At 34.8% G+C, this 11,798-nt stretch overlaps 1 long non-coding RNA gene across 1 annotated transcript; it reads left to right on the forward strand.

Annotated features, from left to right (window-relative positions):
- The first annotated feature begins 8,299 nt into the window (after positions 1-8,299).
- Positions 8,300-11,109, forward strand: LOC123683180. The gene is made up of 3 exons (XR_006747944.1): positions 8,300-8,374; positions 8,793-9,030; positions 9,671-11,109. It is a non-coding gene; the product is annotated as an uncharacterized LOC123683180 (long non-coding RNA).
- The last annotated feature ends 689 nt before the right edge of the window (positions 11,110-11,798 follow it).

Below are 11,798 nucleotides of genomic sequence, written 5' to 3' on the forward strand. Positions count from 1 at the left end.
AGTATATTTCCTCTGGAATAAATTGTTGAGATAAGAGTCACTATATTATTTATATCATAGTTGTGAAAAACATAAACAAATAGAGATAACATATATAGAGAGTGCTCTCACATCGATCGAACTTATTTGAATGGCACTAATGGTAGGTAAAAGTTACAATTGCCACAAAATTCTGTGACAAAAAAGTCATTGCTTCATTCTTTCGCATAAATCAATGAAAAAAAAATTGGGTTCAGTAACAATTTAAATAGTCGTAGGGTTCAAAACGAGTTACTCTTAATGTTTCAAACAAGATTTTATGCTAATATTTTCAAATACATATAATACTGAAAAATTGCGGGTGTAACCAATTAGATGCAATTTTGAATAAATTTATTTCTGCAATTTTTTGTGAGTCATTTATAATCTTCAGTTTTCATAATGGGCTTTCGAATATCCCTCTATCTGAGCAGCTGTCAATTTCCAATCTGTCATATTTCGACATTTGGCCAGTAAAAACTAAAAAATTACTGAGAAGGAATGAGACATGCTAGGAATTCAGCAAAGGCAGTCAACCTACTTTGCTGCCGATTTTTGAACATATACTTTTTTCTCCGATTGTTTTTAATGATATAGGTATTTAGGATATTGTATTTGCAAATTATTACAATTACTACAGTCTTTTTTTTCCTGTAGTGATAAATTAAAACGAAATTTGATAGAAATTGCGATTATTGGAATGATTGGTTGCTATGGAAATGTATATGTTCATAATTATAGTTTGACAACTTATGAAATATCTGACAGTTTCTCGGAAAATATCGAATATATTCATATTATCGACGGTGATAGCGCCTCAGAAGTAAAGGTGTTCTTTTTAGAGCTATAGAACTTTAAATTGCAATAAAACAACGATGGATTATTCGATTGAGATGAATTTTGTTTATCCGCAAGAATATGTTGTGGCATTACATTCGAACTATGATTTCTGGTATATGCCCGCCACGGCTGGCTCGGATGTAGTCCAATCTGGACGTCCAATTTTCGATGACTTTTTCCAACATTTGTGGCTGTATATCGGCAATAATACGGCGAATGTTGTCTTCCAAATGGTCAAGGGTTTGTGGGTTATCCGCATAGACCAATTACTTAATTACATAGCCCCACAGAAAGTAGTCTAGCGGTGTTAAATCACAAGATCTTGGAGACCAATTCACAGGTCCAAAACGTGAAATTAGGCGGTCACCAAACGTGTCTTTCAATAAATCGATTGTGGCACGAGCTGTGTGACTTCTTGTTGGAACCACAGCTCCTGGACATCATGGTTGTTCAATTCAGGAATGAAAAAGTTAGTAATCATGGCTCTATACCGATCACCATTGACTGTTACGTTCTGGCCATCATCGTTTTTGGAGAAGTACGAACCAATGATTCCACCAGCCCATAAAGTGCACCAAAAAGTCAGTTTTTCTGGATGTAACGGTGTTTCGACATACACTTGAGGATTAACTTCACTCCAAATGCGGCATTTTTGTTTGTTGACGTAGCCATTCAACCAGAAGTGTGTTTCATCGCTAAACAAAATAAAATGGACGTAGTGGGCGATACGTATTCCGCACAGAAATAAAATTGCACTATTTGCAAGCGTTGTTCAGGCGTGAGTCTATTCATGATGAATTGCCAAACCAAACTGAGAATGAATCACTTGACAGCTGTTGAATCGGTCGCCATCTTGAACAGTAATGCCAACTTAAAGTTATATACCTCGAAAAAAACACCCGTTACTTACCCTCAAGAAATAAGGGAGGTGGTAAAAAATATTGATTGTCAGAAAATGTCAAGTGTTTTATTTCCATTGAGAATAATCATTTTTCTGCCTATAGGCAGGAAAGTCGTTACTTTGCTGCCTAAGCATGCAACTGGAAAAGTAATACTTTGCTGATTGATATGTGTCTGCAAAATTAATATTTGCTCATGTTACATCGTTGACGTCTGAACAACTGTCTCGATCACCTGATGATGGCAAGTTACCTTGCCGAAATACATAGTGCACATTTGCTTCAAATCGGAAAAAAAATCCATCCATAAAGTGTTACTGTTTGGTGGGGTTTTCGGGCTGGTGGTGAAATTGGAACTTACTATACTGAATATGAGGCTGGTTACGGTGAATAGATTGCGTTACTGAGTAACGATTAATAATTTTTTATTGTCGAAATTAGTAGATATCGATGTGAACGACATTTATCTTCAATAAGACGGCGTACAAGCAACGAAACAATCGCAATTCTACAAGAAAAGAAGTGATCACAATTCCTCATCAAGTTCTTGTTATTTAACAACTTTAGCCTTTTTTCATCGGTGTCATGTAAAGAATAAGGTCTATGTCAATGCTCCACAATCCATTCAAGACTTTAAAGATGGAATTCGTGAAGTTATCGAGAACATACAGTCACAAATGAGCGAAATGGTCATGGAAAATCTTATGAAAAGGATATGGTACTGCAGCCGTAGTCGTGGCGGCCATTTGGCTGATATCGTTGAAATTAAATCCTTGAATCACAGTCAATTCAAAAATGTGGTCAAAACCTTACTACTTCAGGGTACCTATTATATATATTCTATTATAGTGTCCAAGAATAGCTCTCCGATGTATTTGTGTGATTTCCGATCTGTTAATATCTGGTTTATCTACGATTATGCATTTTTATTTATTTTTTCTCTGACTTGTCCTACACATTTTGGAATGTTTTGAAGGATCAATATGTTATTTTCATTATTATTTCCCTTTACAACATAAGAAACATCTTTTGACTTCTCTCACAATTTACTCGTTAGATATTGTTACATCAAAATAGAAACTCTTATTTCTCATTGGAAAACTGTGTCAAAAAAATTTTTTGTGAATGTAGCAGAATATTCAGTAGAGAATTTCAATAACGGGGAGACATCCTTATATTTTCTTGGTGACTCAGATAGTGCTCCGACTACAAACACTGATAAATAATTTTTATGTCTGGAATTAGGAATTATTGATGTGGACGAGGTTTATTTTCAAGAAGACGGCGCTGACGCAACGAAACAATCAGAATTTTGCAAGAAAAGTTTTCAGGACGTGTTATTTCTTGAAGAGGTCATCACAATTGGCCACCGAGATTTTTCGATTTAACACCTTTATGCTTTTTTCTTTGGGGCTAATGCTAGAGTTAGGGCGGTTCAACTGTCTGTTCAACATCACCTTCTGACGGTAAGTTCAATTGAAATTCGTCCCTCTCAAAACGGAAGTTAACTTGTTTCTATAAAATCTCCCAAAATTCTTCGTTTCTGAGTTAAACCGGGGTGTAAATTTTCATTCATTTTCTTAGCTTTTTTCCATTAATTGTGATACAATTTGAAGGAACATCCAAGTCAACTCTTTATTAAATACTGAAATCACGCCGAACTGAGAATGGGGTATTAAATCGAATTCTATGATTTTAGGCAACACAAAGTTGGCATGTTTAAGTGAGTGGACTATAAGTAAACGCAACTTTGTGTTGCCTAACATCGGAGAATATGACTTAGTACCGCATTCTCAGTCCAGTGTAATTTCAGTATCTGATACAAAGTGCAATAGTGCGACACTTCGCAAAGTAGATTTTGCTTGACCATCTGTTATTTTATTTAGGAGCTGCAGATGGTAATGTGCTAGTTGAGGATTTATGGGAGTAATCACCTCTATTTTTGAATAATAATTCCTTTGATTTTTGTAAAAATTTTTTGAAGTCGAAGTGGCCAACCAAGATATAAGGGTGTTTTTGATACCCTCTAATGATTATTCTGATAAATTCACAACAAATTCTCTCTGCCTTGTCAACAGCTTTCCAATAAGAGGTTCCATTTTGATAAAAAAAACGAGTATATTGTAGGAGACGTCGAAAGATGTTCCTTTCATTGTAATGAGGAAGGTATACAATTAAGAATGGAAAACGATATCGGCCAGATGGCTATCCATCATATCCTTATTCCTTTTCATGAAGTTTTCGGAGACCAGTTCGCACAATAGGGATGTTGTCTATATTTTGAAATTGCTTTCAAGTTGTAGGAAAAATATAGAAAGTATTAATAAAAAATATGTAAATAAAAAAAGTTTTCAAAATTCCCGCTGAAACGCTCCATTCTGTCACGGTATTATGGTGACGTCACTGCATAATAAGAGTCACCACCATAGACAAACTTAATAGTTTATCTATGGTCACCACGTGCTTACGGTCTGTCGAACTGATCTGATATCTGCTGATATTGACAGTCAAGAAGGTTTGATTATATCATCTGACATTCTAAACCATAGATGAACTAGTTCTAGATAAGATTAGTTTGTCTATGTTCTGAATATTCCAGTGCTATGACGTCAAAATGCCATGATTGGCGTTCGCAGTCACGTGCTAGTCGATAAGAATTAACACAATTTAAATCAATTTTATTAGATTGATCTCGAGAAATAAGATAATGAAAATGTTATTTAGGTATTTTAAAAACGGCCTTTAATGTGGAAAACCTAAATTCATCGGATTTTATTATATGACGCAACAATTATATTTATTATAATGAATGAAGAATTGAGGCAAAGCCTATGAAACTCAAAAAAAAATAAATTGAGATCACCTCTCCAAAAAAAGATGGCCTGGAAACTTTTCTTGCAAATTTGCCATTGTTTAGTTGTTTGTTTTTGTAGAAAATATTCGCAAAAAATTCGAAATTATTGTTATTATCATGGCCCATTCATGTTTGAAAATCATTTTCGACATGTGTTGTGGGTATTGGAGTTGTGTAGTAGTGGTAATAATAGATACTGGATTATGTTGTTCATTCAATAGGAAGATTCATGTAGTAAAACAAAATAAATGTCATTTGACTTGATTATATATTTTTGTCATTCATTCACGAATAATAGAATAATAAATCATAGTTTTCCATTTTTTACAGATCAGTTATCGGTCTTCTTTGCTGCAGGAATCGGTCCCTGAGCTAACTGAGGTGGTACCCCAAGTCTTGGATTCCGCACCTGCAAAAACATTCTCATGAGTAGGCAACGTACGTTCATTTGAATTCGTGGTCAAAAGTGCTTTGGAGAAATTAGAGCTGCTTTTCTGTGATAACAAGAAGCGTTTAGCTTGGACCATATAGTTTCCAGAACCGAAATACTTATGTAAACAAATGTTTTGTCCAGTTCGATTTTCGACTTTCTTGTGCTAATAACTCCTCGATTCATAAAAATATTTTCCTCTAACTTGAGAATTTCATTGGTGAGTTTGCTTGAATCGATAAAATATGAAGTTTCGGAAAACTTTCGGTCTAGGAATTTCAAAAATCAGGTGAAAATTCTCATTTGGCGTAAAACAAGTTGAGAACTTATGCGAAAAATAAAAGTAAGAAATATGAGACTTCCATTGAATCCTTAACCATACAAAAACATAATTTGAATTAAAAGAGCTGCTGGAAGTGACCACCTCTCTGCTTTAAACATTTTTCACATCTTTTTGTGATGCCTTTGAAGACATTATCCAATGTATGAGGTGGATTGTTTATTTCTTCAACCTTTTCGATAATTCGGTCCTTCAATTTGATTAAATCATGTATAGGTACTCGAAAATTACTATATTTTAAACGACGCCACAAAAAAAAAAAACTAAAAGGTGTGAGGTCGCAAGACCGTGAAGAAAATTCATGCTCAATGTTCAAACTGATAGGCCGATCTTGAAAAACATTCCTTTAACCCTATCAGTCATGGCGTACACTACAGTGTACACATATTTCTACTGATTTTCGTTGATCCCCCTTTCCTTCTCTAGCTCGTGTTTATTGTGTATACTGCAGTGCTATATACATCATAGCCCTGCAGTATACACAAAGAACACGAGCTAGAGAAGGAAAGGGGGATCAACGAAAATCAGTGGAAATATGTGTACACTGTAGTGTACGCCACGACTGAAAGGGTTTTAAAAGGCTGAAGATATCATCGACCACTCTTTCTTCCACGTTGCCGGTTCAATGGAAAACACTTAAGCATCGTTAAACAGTGCTTTGGAAACATTTGTAAACAATCCTGAATTCCGTTAGACTTATTTTAAGATATTTCCATTCGCTTTCAATCTTCTGTCGTTGTCTGAAGTAAGATTCGTTCATTTTTATTATTTTTCAAAACTCTCCTTACAGATTCGAAAATACAAATTCCAAATATAACTGTTTCAAGTGAAATGGAAAAATTACCAGATAATGCTGTGGTACAAGTTGAGCGCTACTTGTATAGTCACAGAAAATGAACTCTAATTTCTCACAGCATTTTGACCACGAATTTTAATGAACGCACGTTATAAGTTTAACTAGGTTTCAATTTTTTTTGATGATTATTCATTTTTTGAATTTTGTAGAATAAAGTCAATAAAGGTTTATGATATTCAGTTGTTGACTAACTTACTTTTACCAACGAGTCAATAACTTTCATGTCTTTAGCCATATTATTTTCAATTATAGAAGACGTTCTTGCACCCTGCGATTCAATAATCTGTAATTTTTTATTGAATTAAATGAGATCATTTATTTGATATACCTATCATTCGGAATATTTTTCAGTTTTATGATGATTTTATTGGAGAAAGTTGGGATTGAGAATGGGTACAAAAACTATAGAATCAATTACAAATTTTCAGTACCTACCTCAGAAAAGTCAGGAAGTGACCCCCGTTTAGAGTCATCTGCTTTTGTATCTTGAGCAGAAACTGCACACTGTAATTATTAAAAATTCAATAGTCAGAAACGAATTACATAGTACATTGGGTTTCAAATTAGATTGGATCACAAAGTAAGAATAGTTTTTTATATACAGGGTGAGTCTTTGACTTGTACATTCATGTATAGTAGATTCTTGAGGTCAAAAGGAACACTTTTTTCCTTTGCCATTTCATTAGATTCGGCTTCGATGAAGAAATATAGCCATTTTGAATTCTCAAAATGAGCTATGCTATCCTTGGAATCCTGTACACTAAAGATTTCCAACCATAAGGAAAATTCCTATCAGAATACATGTGAACTAAAGGGTGTTTTTTTTTCGAGGTATTTAACTTTAAATTGGCATTACTGTTCAAGATGGCGACCGATTTAACAGCTGTCAAGTGATTCATTCTCAGTTTGGTTTGGCAATTCATCATGAATAGACTCACGCCTGAATAACGCTTGCAAATAGTGAAATTTTATTTCGAAAATAATGGTTCTGTGCGGAATACGTATCGCGCACTACGTCCATTTTATTTTGTTTAGCGATGAAGCGCACTTCTGGTTGAATGGCTACGTTAACAAACAAAACTGTCGCATTTAGAGTGAAGCTAATCCTCAAGTGTATGTCGAAACACCGTTACATCCAGAAAAACTGACTGTTTGGTGCGCTTTATGTGCTGGTGGAATCATTGGTCCGTACTTCTTCAAAAATGATGTTGGCCAGAACGTTACAGTCAATGGTGATCGATATGATCGGTATAGAGCCATGATTACTAACTTTTTCATTCCTGAATTGAACAACCATGATGTCCAGGAGCTGTGGTTCCAACAAGACGGCGCAACATGTCACACAGCTCGTGCCACAACCGATTTATGGAAAGACACGTTTGGTGACCGCCTAATTTCACGTTTTGGACCTGTGAATGGCCTCCAAGATCTTGTGATTTAACACCGCTAGACTACTTTATGTGGGGCTATGTAAAGTCATTGGTCTATGCGGATAAGCCACAAACCCTTGACCATTTGGAAGACAACATTCGCCGTGTTATTGCCGATATACGGCCACAAACGTTGGAAAAAGTCATCGAAAATTGGACGTCCAGATTGGACTACATCCGAGCCAGCCGTGGCGGTCATATGCCAGAAATCATATTAAAAATGTAATGCCACAAGATTATCTTGCGGATAAATAAAATAATCCATCGTTGTTTTATTGCAATTTAAAGTTCTATAGCTCTAAAAAAAACACCTTTATATAACCAAAACAATATATCTGTAAGTTCCTCAACAAACTTACCACTGCAACTAAAAGAAGTACTACGATGGAAAACGATGTGAGCTTCATTTTGATAGTGCTACTGTTTTCAAATTGTATGTTTTTCCTTAAATACCTAAATTTTGCACGAGAACATTAATTTGAAATCAACATAAGAAGTTTATTTGATAGGGAAAACGTGATTGAAATAATGAAAGAATCTGAATACCCATAAAGTGTAATGTTATTCAATATGGGAAAAAGAAGATATCAGGTGATATCCAATTCTTAATTTCGAAATTTTGGTTCATCATTGTAATTCTGCTGGTTACAGTATATGTTTAATTTTTCATTTTTTTTATCAAATCCTCTTCAGACGCAGTTCTTATTGTAAGGATTGAGTCAGTTTTTCTACAAAAACTTTCCCATCATTAAAACAGGCATATTTAACCTTATTTATACTATTTACTTCCCTAGCTTTTTTAGAAATACATTTTTGGGAGAAATATAAATATAAATCACTTGATCAGTTGATATACCAATATTTTTCGTTTTCAAACCGTTGTTTTTATTTTTCAGCATGATAAAATCTTTCATTTCAATTTTTGATGGAAACACTACGACGTGTTCTGGTATTTTTTCTGCTCATTTTGAAACACTAAATATCTTTTTCAGTAGCAGTGATACCAATTTTTTTTACATAACAACTTAGATCTTTTTTTCATGTATTTTTATTTAGTCTTAGTCCACTATTGATGATATTATTTCTCAGAACGTCTCGTTTAATAGTTGTCTCTTGGTTTTTCAGAATGTCTACCACTTTTCTTAACCCATTAATGTCCAAGGGGTCGTTAACGACTCATGGATTAGGAATAACTCTATCACAGTGCAAGTGGTAGATGGTGCGACTTTTGCATTGGTATAAACAAACTATGCTTCCTTCATCGTTTTCCCATTCACTCGCTACGCACAGAAGCATATGTTTCTAGGTGCTTGTAAACACCGACGAAAGTGAGAAAAGTGATCAGGTGTACAAATTATTATTGGTGAGTAGCTTCCATGTCATTAATAATATAATAATATATTTATTGATCCCTTAAGACATACAAAATGCATAGGATAAGTCAATTGGAAAAAAAGAAAAATGAATTTTCTGAAACTAATTCTACAAACAAAAAACTTAATTAAGATGTGACAACATACTTGTCATCCAGATACTCCTTAACACTATAATAACATTTGTTATGTAAAATACATTTGATAGTTTTTGTAAATTTTATTTTATTGAGCAACTTAACAGTATTAGGCAGATGATTGAATAATGTTATGGCCTGATATACTGGGGAAGTTTCATATTTGGCTGTTGTATGTGATGGAATGTACAAAGTAGCATTATTTCTGGTAGAGTAACCATGAAAACTGGATAATGTTACCATTAAGTGTTCATGTTCCTTGATATAGGCTAAACATCTATAAATATATAGAGAAGGTAGCTTTAAAATCTTATGTTGACGAAAGAAAGGCCTACAGGAATCAAATCCTTTTTTGTTTCATTTTTACTTTAGCTCTGTTAGATGTTCTTGTAAAAAAATGTTTTTATTCGATTTAGTTTGTGGATGACAAGCCATTTTTGTCTGATGGGTCGTCAACATCTATTGAACTATTCATATTTCTGATTTTTTTCAGGAAGAGTGACTGAACTTCTACAGGAAGTGGATAATTTGGATATCAATGATCCACCAATTCTTCCTGATGAAATATATACATATAACTTCCCCTGCAAATAATGGCAAAACTACAGACTGTGATTCAGGAGACAAGGAGGACACATATTCTGCTAGATTGAGCTGCCGACAGCTTAGAGCAGAAGTAGAACTCATGATTTGTAGAGAAAAAATGTTATCATAGGCATAAAATGAAACCTAGGAGGGCTTCTTCCTTTTATACTACTTTGAATGGACCTCTATTGATAATCTGCCACCAAGCAAGATGCTCGCTTTTTAAAAATACAACAACTAAGGCATGTGGAAGTCGTGAATTTTCACTACATGATAATTGTTTTGACGAATTTCATGAATTTGAATAATTTTTCGTTCTTTTTTCACTTCAAATCATATGAATAAAAAAAAATATTATAAACTTTTTTTCATCTTGTAAGTGCCCAAGGGGTCGTTAATGACCCATGGTCTAAACCATAAATTACAAGTCAAAGTTTTTTTTTAACATTTTTCTAGGTCATATTCAATCATTTTCTGACAAAACCTTTATCATTATGAAACGAGTTCATAGTTCTGGGCATTATTGGGTTAAGTTGAGATTTCCTGCTCTTATTGCTTGAATTTCTTGCTTCATCTACTTGTTCTCCTTTTCAATTGTTGCGCCTATTTCTTCAGTATTTTTTCATTTTGTTTTACTAGTGTATCTAATTCGTTTTAAATATTCCAGGGTTTATTTCGACCAACATTTTTCTCGGCGAGTTTTTCTTGTTTTGCTCATCATCACTTTCCTCTTCACTGTCTTCTTCCTCAGACTCTTTATTTCTTCTGGTTGACTAGCATTAATTCTTTGTCTCGCAGACAGGTGCATTGTTCCGTAGCGTGGTACCTACCAAGACATTCTCCATTGCAGCGAACTTTGGAAAGAGTTTTACCCACGGCAAGCTATGCATTTTTGGAGTTTTTTTTTGCTTCAATTCTTATATAAAGCAAATGTACGTCTATTGAATCCAAGCTGTTTACACCTGTTATCAGACTTGTCATATGTTTAATCTCATATACTATTCTCAGCTAATTTTTGTTTGATTATAATTACAATTGATAATGATTCACATAGTGTTTTTTTGAGTAAAAAGTCAAAAATCAAATCACTTCAATTATAGCGAATTACACTACTTCCACCAACTCAAACTTTTTAAATATAGAGAAAAAAACTTATAGTTTCGAGAGTCGAAATGATCGTGACTAACTTCGAACGTTTCAGATTAGGTATTATGAATTATTGCGACAACTGTCATAACTGTTACAATTGACACCTGATTGACCGTATTGATTTTAGGGAATGCCCACTCGCGTGAAGAATTGATATTATATTTATTTATTTGGAGATCAGATTAATAATTTTTTAAATGGCTGACGAGAACGAGAAACCCTGTAGACAAGGAATTTTGCTCACATTGCTGAAGTGTATCTCTGAAATGATTGAACAGTTATGTGGAAAGGTTATCGAGGGTCAAATTACAAAGCAAGGAAAAAGAATATTGGACATGCCCTCAGGAGAAACGCTAACCGTGGACCCGTGTTTCGGGCTTTCGGCCCTCATCAGTACGGTGAAAAAAGGTTAGATGAGCAACACTTGAAGAAAAACAACAAAAAAACGGAGTCCACAACAGAAGCCAGCCGTCCATTTGTGGTTTCCGCAGGAAGACCTAATGGGTTTTCGGGCAACAACCAACATCACCACGTGGTAAGCCATAGCTACCTGCGTGAAAACCTAGTCCTGGTACAGATATGTGAAGAGGTTATCGAGGGTCAAATTGCAAAGCAAGAAAAGAGAATATTGAACATGCTCTCAGGAGAAGGTTTTCACGCAGGTAGCTATAGCTTCCCACGTGGTGATGTTGGTTGTTGCCCGAAAACCCATTGGGTCTTCCTGCGGAAACCACAAATGAACGGCTGGCTTCTGTTGTGGACTCCGTTTGTTTGTTGTTTCTCTTCAAGTGTTGCTCACCTAACACTTTTCCACCGTACTGATGAGGGCCGAATGCCCGAAACACGTGTCTTCGGTTAGCGCTTCTCCTGAGGACATGTCCAATATT

The sequence above is a fragment of the Harmonia axyridis genome, chromosome 6 (genome assembly GCF_914767665.1).
Source record: "Harmonia axyridis chromosome 6, icHarAxyr1.1, whole genome shotgun sequence".
NCBI classification, from domain to species: Eukaryota; Metazoa; Arthropoda; class Insecta; order Coleoptera; family Coccinellidae; genus Harmonia; species Harmonia axyridis.